This window comes from Pristis pectinata, chromosome 37 (assembly GCF_009764475.1).
Source record: "Pristis pectinata isolate sPriPec2 chromosome 37, sPriPec2.1.pri, whole genome shotgun sequence".
In the NCBI taxonomy this organism is placed as follows: domain Eukaryota; kingdom Metazoa; phylum Chordata; class Chondrichthyes; order Rhinopristiformes; family Pristidae; genus Pristis; species Pristis pectinata.
Window position 1 is genome coordinate 8,140,028 of NC_067440.1, and position 6,026 is coordinate 8,146,053.

At 41.6% G+C, this 6,026-nt stretch overlaps 1 protein-coding gene across 2 annotated transcripts in view; it reads right to left on the bottom strand.

Moving 5' to 3' along the window:
* Positions 1-3,545, bottom strand: part of LOC127586662 (zinc finger CW-type PWWP domain protein 1-like) — a 78,098-nt gene extending 74,553 nt beyond the window's left edge. For both annotated transcript variants that reach the window (XM_052044778.1, XM_052044777.1), the window contains exon 1: positions 3,378-3,545. The gene's annotated coding sequence lies outside the window, so the exon portion shown is untranslated. The remainder of the gene's footprint in view (positions 1-3,377) is intronic.
* Positions 3,546-6,026: the final 2,481 nt, after the last annotated feature.

A 6,026-nucleotide genomic window follows, 5' to 3' on the forward strand; every position in this document is an offset into this window, starting at 1 on the left:
CTTTCATCACAACGGTCCCAAGGTATATTGAAAATACTGGAGGCACTTATTCCACTATATTCAAGAATGATTCATCTTTTTTTGTATTTATTCCCCAATCTTAAGAATTAATCACTCCTTTAAGGTACTTTCCAGGGTGTTCACGGTAGTGTAGTGGTTAGTGTAACGCTATTACAGTGCCAGCGACCCAGGTGCAATTCCGGCCGCTGTCTGTAAGGAGTTTGTGCATTCTCCCCGTGTTTGCGTGGGTTTCCTCCCACATTCCAAAGACATACAGGTTAGGAAGTTGTGGCCATGCTATGTTGGCACCGGAAGCGTGGCAAGACCTGCGGGCTGCCCCCAGAACACTCTATGCAAAAGATGCATTTCACTGTGTGTTTCGATGTACACGTGACTAATAAAGTTATCTTATCTTATGTTTTAAAATTGAGGTAATTATCCTATTGTGTTGGAGTGATCTTTTAAACCATTTTTCCAACATTGTTGACTTATTTATTCTTCTGACATAGTTTCTAAAGTATTCTTGTCTTGTTGATCCATATTTCTACTTTGAGGACATATTGTAACATAATCTCAGTTTTGTGGTTAAGCACCCATTTTATTTGGAGATACTCCTCACTGATTATGGTGTATTTAACCCTTGAAGCATTCATCCAATCTTCAGAGATTTTGATTTACCCCAGTTATATAGAGTTGTATATGGTACAGAAACAGGCCTATCAGCCCACCAAGTCTATGCCAATCTTTTTGCCCATCTACACTCATCCCATTTGCCCACGCTAGGTCCACATCCTTCTATGCCTTGCCTATTTAAGTGCCTGTCTAACGTCTCTTAAACTCAGTTCTTGAAATAATTTTCAACTGTTTGAATTAGAAGGTTATTCCTATTTATTTCATACTTTTGATGTATTTATCCTATTATCTTTAAGGGACACACAACTATTGTTATTTGAGATACTAATGCACATGAGTGTACAAAATTTATCTCCTTGTTTTTGAACTCTTTATCCATTCTTCTTGTACTTAGTACGCTTTTTAAAGTAAATATCTACTGTTTTGGAGAAAAATTTCCCAACTATTTGGGGTTCATTTATCCTTCATTTATCATTTTTTATCCATCTAATGTTGATGTACTCAACCCATTCCTTTACAACTATTGCTGCCTGGAAAGTTTATTCCTTTTATGGACCATTTACCCAGTTTTACAATTATCAATCGAACTAGCTTAAGATATCAGTCCTGCTGATTTTGAGCTCATTATTGATCCAATTAGCTCCAATGAATTTGTCGTTTATAGTTTCCATCCAAATTTTAAATAATTTATCTATCACCCTGACTACTTCAGCAGATCTGTGGTCTAGATGTTAAACCCCTTCCCAAAGTATTTACCTACAATTTTTAGATCTTTATTCTGATTATTGCAAACTCCTTCACTTTTGAGGCAATTACCATTATTAAATGATCCATCAATTTCTTCCAATTTCTGATCATTGCTGAGCCTTTTATCCCATGTTTTGGACAATATTCCCACAGTCCAGTTTTTGCACAGTTGCACCTCATTTTTGAACGCACCATATTTTATCTGGAAAACTCTTTATCAATTTGATTTTCAGCTAATGTTGTATTTAACATTTACCAGGCTACCTCTTCAATATTTTGACCATTTTATCCAAGGTTTTCCCACACTTTTTGACATTTTATCCCCATGCTTTGACCCATACCTATCCTGGGAGCATTAACCAATTTGAACACATTTTCTCTTAGGTTTTATATAATATACAAAAATATGGAGTGGGTTACCAGGCTGTTCATTGGGGGTTTGATGCACACTAGGTTTTGAAGGGTATTTGTCTATATTTGAAGAATTTCAGTTTTCTAACAATCCATTTGTCTTAGAGGTACTTCACACTGATTATGGTGTATTTAACCCTTGAAGCATTCATCCAATTTTCAGATATTTTGATTTATCCCAGTTAGTTACAGAGCTGTACAGCACAAAAACAGGCCCTTTGGCCAACCATATCCATGCTGGCCTTTTTGTCCATCTACACTAATCCCATTTGCTCATGTTAGGTCCGTATCCTTCTATGCCTTGCCTATTTAAGTGCCTGTCTAATGTCTCTTAAACCTAATTCTGGAAATAATTTTCAACTGTTTAAATTAGAAGGTTATTCCTATTTATTTCATAGTTTTGATGTATTTATCCTATTATCTTTGATGGTCTTACACTGCTATTGTTTGAGATACCAATGATTAGTGTGCCAATATTTACCTAGTTTCTGAACTCTTTATCCATTCTTCTTGTACTTAGTATGCTTTTTAAAGTAAATATCTACTGTTTTGGAGAAAGATTTCCTAACTATTTAGGGTATTGGCATTTTAGGGCAGGCATGGTAGTGTAGCGGTTAGCGTCACGCTATTACAGCACAAGCGACCTGGGTTCAATTCCCGCCGCTGTCTGTAAGGAGTTTGTACGTGCTCCCCATGTCTGCGTGGGTTTCCTCCGGGTGCTCCGGTTTCCTCCCACATTTCAAAGATGTACGGGTTAGGAAATTGTGGGCATGCTACGTTGGTGCCAGAAGCGTGGCGATACTTGCGGGCTGCCCCCAGAACACTCTACGCAAAAGATGCATTTCACCATGTTTCCATGTACATGTGACTAATAAAGAAATCTGATCTGATCTTACTTATCCTTCATATATCATTTTTTTTATCCATCTAATCTTGATGTACTCATCCCATTCCTTTACAATTGCTGCCTGAAAAGGTTTATTCCTTTTATGGGGAATGCACCCACAATTTTACAATTATCGATCAATCTATTTTAAGCTATCAGTCCTGCTGATTTTGAGCTCATTATTGATGCAATTATTTCCAATGAATTTGACGTTTATAGTTACCATCCCAATTTTAAATAACTTATCTATCACCCTATTTCAGCAGATCTGTGGTTTAGACGTTAACCACCTTCCCAAGGTATTTACCCACAACTTTTACCTATTTTTAGGTTTTTTTCTGATTATTGCAGTGACAAACTCCTTACTTTTAGGGCAATTAGCTCTGGTATTAAACCATCTATCATCAAACGATCCCAATTTCTGACCATTGCTCAGCCTTTTACCCCAAGTTTTGGCTGATATCCCCACTGTCCGGGCATTTGAGTCCAGTTTTTTTAAAACATCATATTTTTTATATCAGGAAAATCCATTTGATTTTCAGCTGATGTTGAAGTATTTAACATTTACCCTGCTGCCTCTTCAATATTTTGACCATTTCATCCATGGTTTTCCCACACTTTGTGGCACCTTTTGACAAATTATCCCCACTTTTTTTTCCTCCCAGGTTTTACATAAAATACAAAATATGGAGTGGGTTACCAGGCTGTTCGTTGGGGTTTTGACGCACACTGGGTTATTTGTCGCCGATTTTGTTTAGCTCGTCTGTTTTAGAGGGGATATTTTTTAAAGGGGGGGGGGATTCGGGCTGATTTTGGGCGTTGTTTCGACGCTGATCTCGCCGGTTTCGGGCCGGTCTTCCAGCGCGGACGCCGCTCGCCCTCCCTCCCTCTCTCGGCGCGCGCCTCGGCGGCCCGCCTCCCGCGCCTTTCCCGCCCACCGCCTCATCCAATCAGCGAGCCAGCCGGCCAGCCGGACCCCGCCCCCTTCCTCCCCTCCTCCCCGCCGCTGCACCACTGCGCACGCGCCTCGGCGGCCCGCCTCCCGCGCCTTTCCCGCCCACCGCCTCATCCAATCAGCGAGCCAGCCGGCCAGCCGGACCCCGCCCCCTTCCTCCGCTCCTCCCCGCCGCTGCACCACTGCGCACGCGCGCCATTCCCTACGGCAAGCCCCTTGGCATTTGAGGGGGGGGGGGAGAACTGCCAAATTCGAAATCTCTTGTGCCTGTTATCAGCAACCCTCTCCCCCTTCCCACTGAAACAGACCTGCAATGTTAACACCTTCCTATTGAAGCTGCTGTGGAAATAACAACACAGTCAACAGGTCATCTGGTCACTATCACGTAGGATCTTGCTATAAATAACCTTCCCCCACCCCAGGAGGTTCCAAATTTGAATTGGAACTGCAAAGTAATAATTGGCTGTAAAAATGAAGTTAGTTCAATCTAGAATTTGTAAGGCACTCTGGAAATGAAAATTATATATGCATATGGACATATGAATTGAGAACAGGAGCAACTGCTGCACCATTTAACGGAATCTTGGCTGATCTGATTGCAATCTCAACTGCAAATTCCCCTCCACCTGTCTTAACCTTTTGCCCCTTGCTTATCAATTCTCGATCTATCTCTGCCTTAAAAATAGCCAAAGACTCTGCTTCCACCACCCTTTGATGAAGAGAGTTCCAAAGACAGGGTGCCACAGTGGCTCAGCATTAGAACCGCTGCCTCACAGCCCCAGATCCGATCCCGATCTCCAGCGCTGCCTGTGTCTGTGTGGAGTTTGCACGTTCTCCCTGCGAACGCGTGTGCTCCAGTTTCCTCCCACATCCCAAAGATGTGCGGGGTCAGTGGGTTAATTGGCCGCTGTAAGTTGTCTCCCTAGTGTGTGGGTGAGGGGCAGAATCTGAGAGGAATGTGGGGAGAATAAAAATTGGGGACTAATGTGGGAAGACTAGACATGTACACAATAAGACAGTTGCTGGCACACCAAAGTGGTATATAATTCCAGTAAGGTGTCTATACTCTTGTACTCAAAACCCACTTCAATACAGTCCAACATTACTTCTATTTTAATTGTTCTACTCTTTTAAATCTAAATTATATGTCTCTATGAATTACTACACTTTATTCTGCATTCTATTATTGTTTTACCTTGTACTACCTCAATGCACTGTGTAATGAATTTATCTGTATGAACAGTATGCAAGACACGTTTTTCACCGTAGCTCAGTACAAGTGACAATAATAAACTAATTCTAATTCCAACACAACGGTTGCCTTTCTTGTTGCTTCACTGTGCCTCCATGTGAACTTTTAGGAGTTCGCATGCAAGGACACTCAAATCCCTCTGAACACCAAGATTTTTCAGTCTCCCACTATTTAAAAAATACTCCAGGTTTCAATGGTTTTCAAGTCAAGTCAAGTTCATTGTCATGTGCACAAGTACAGTGAGTTACAGTGACAATGAAAAACTTGCTTGCAGCAGCATCACAGGCGTGTAGATTCAGACAACACACAAAACATAAATTATACATAAAGTATACAAGACAGTGAAGAAAATGACCATGCAAAACAATACGTCAGCGCAAACAAAAACACAATCAGAAAGTCCACGGCAGCGCAAGAGGTGGTCCGTAGTGTCCCGTTGCTGAGGTAGGGTTAGGGTTGTGCAGGTCGGTTCAAGAACCGAATGGTTGTTGAAAATTAGCTGTTCCTGAACCTGGTGGTGTGGGACTTCAGGCTTCTGTACCTCCTGCCCGATGGTAGCTGCGAGAAGAGGGCATAACCCAGATGGCGGGGATCCTTGATGACAGATGCCACCTTCTTGAGGCAGCACCTCCCATAGATGCTGTCAGTGGTGGCGAGGGCTGTGCCCGTGATAGACTAGGCTGCGTCCACTTCAGTTACTAATGGTGACTAATGCGTAACACCTTTACTTCACATTGTTCTGTCCTTCTTTTAACATGGATGTTAATTTATTTGGTTCAAGTAGCCCAAGGCCACACCTTTCAGTGGGTACGTTACAATAATGGTACCCTCAACCATCTTAAAATTACTGCTTACTTCTTCCTTTCTGGGGACATGTCAGGACCATCATTAATATTTTAGCTACTGAAGTCATAAGGAGATGGGGCGACTTATCTTTGTGAGTGGTTGCAAAGAGCTATTGGGTGAGGAATAGCCAATGAATTTCCAAGTCAAGTTAAGAAGTAGGCTATTTAAGACTGAAATTTCTTCATTCAGAGAGTGGTGAATCTTCAAAATTCTAGTAGGCTAAAGAAATTCAGCATGTTCCCTTTGACCCTCACCAATTTTTATCAATGCACCATAAAAAGCATCCTATCTGGATG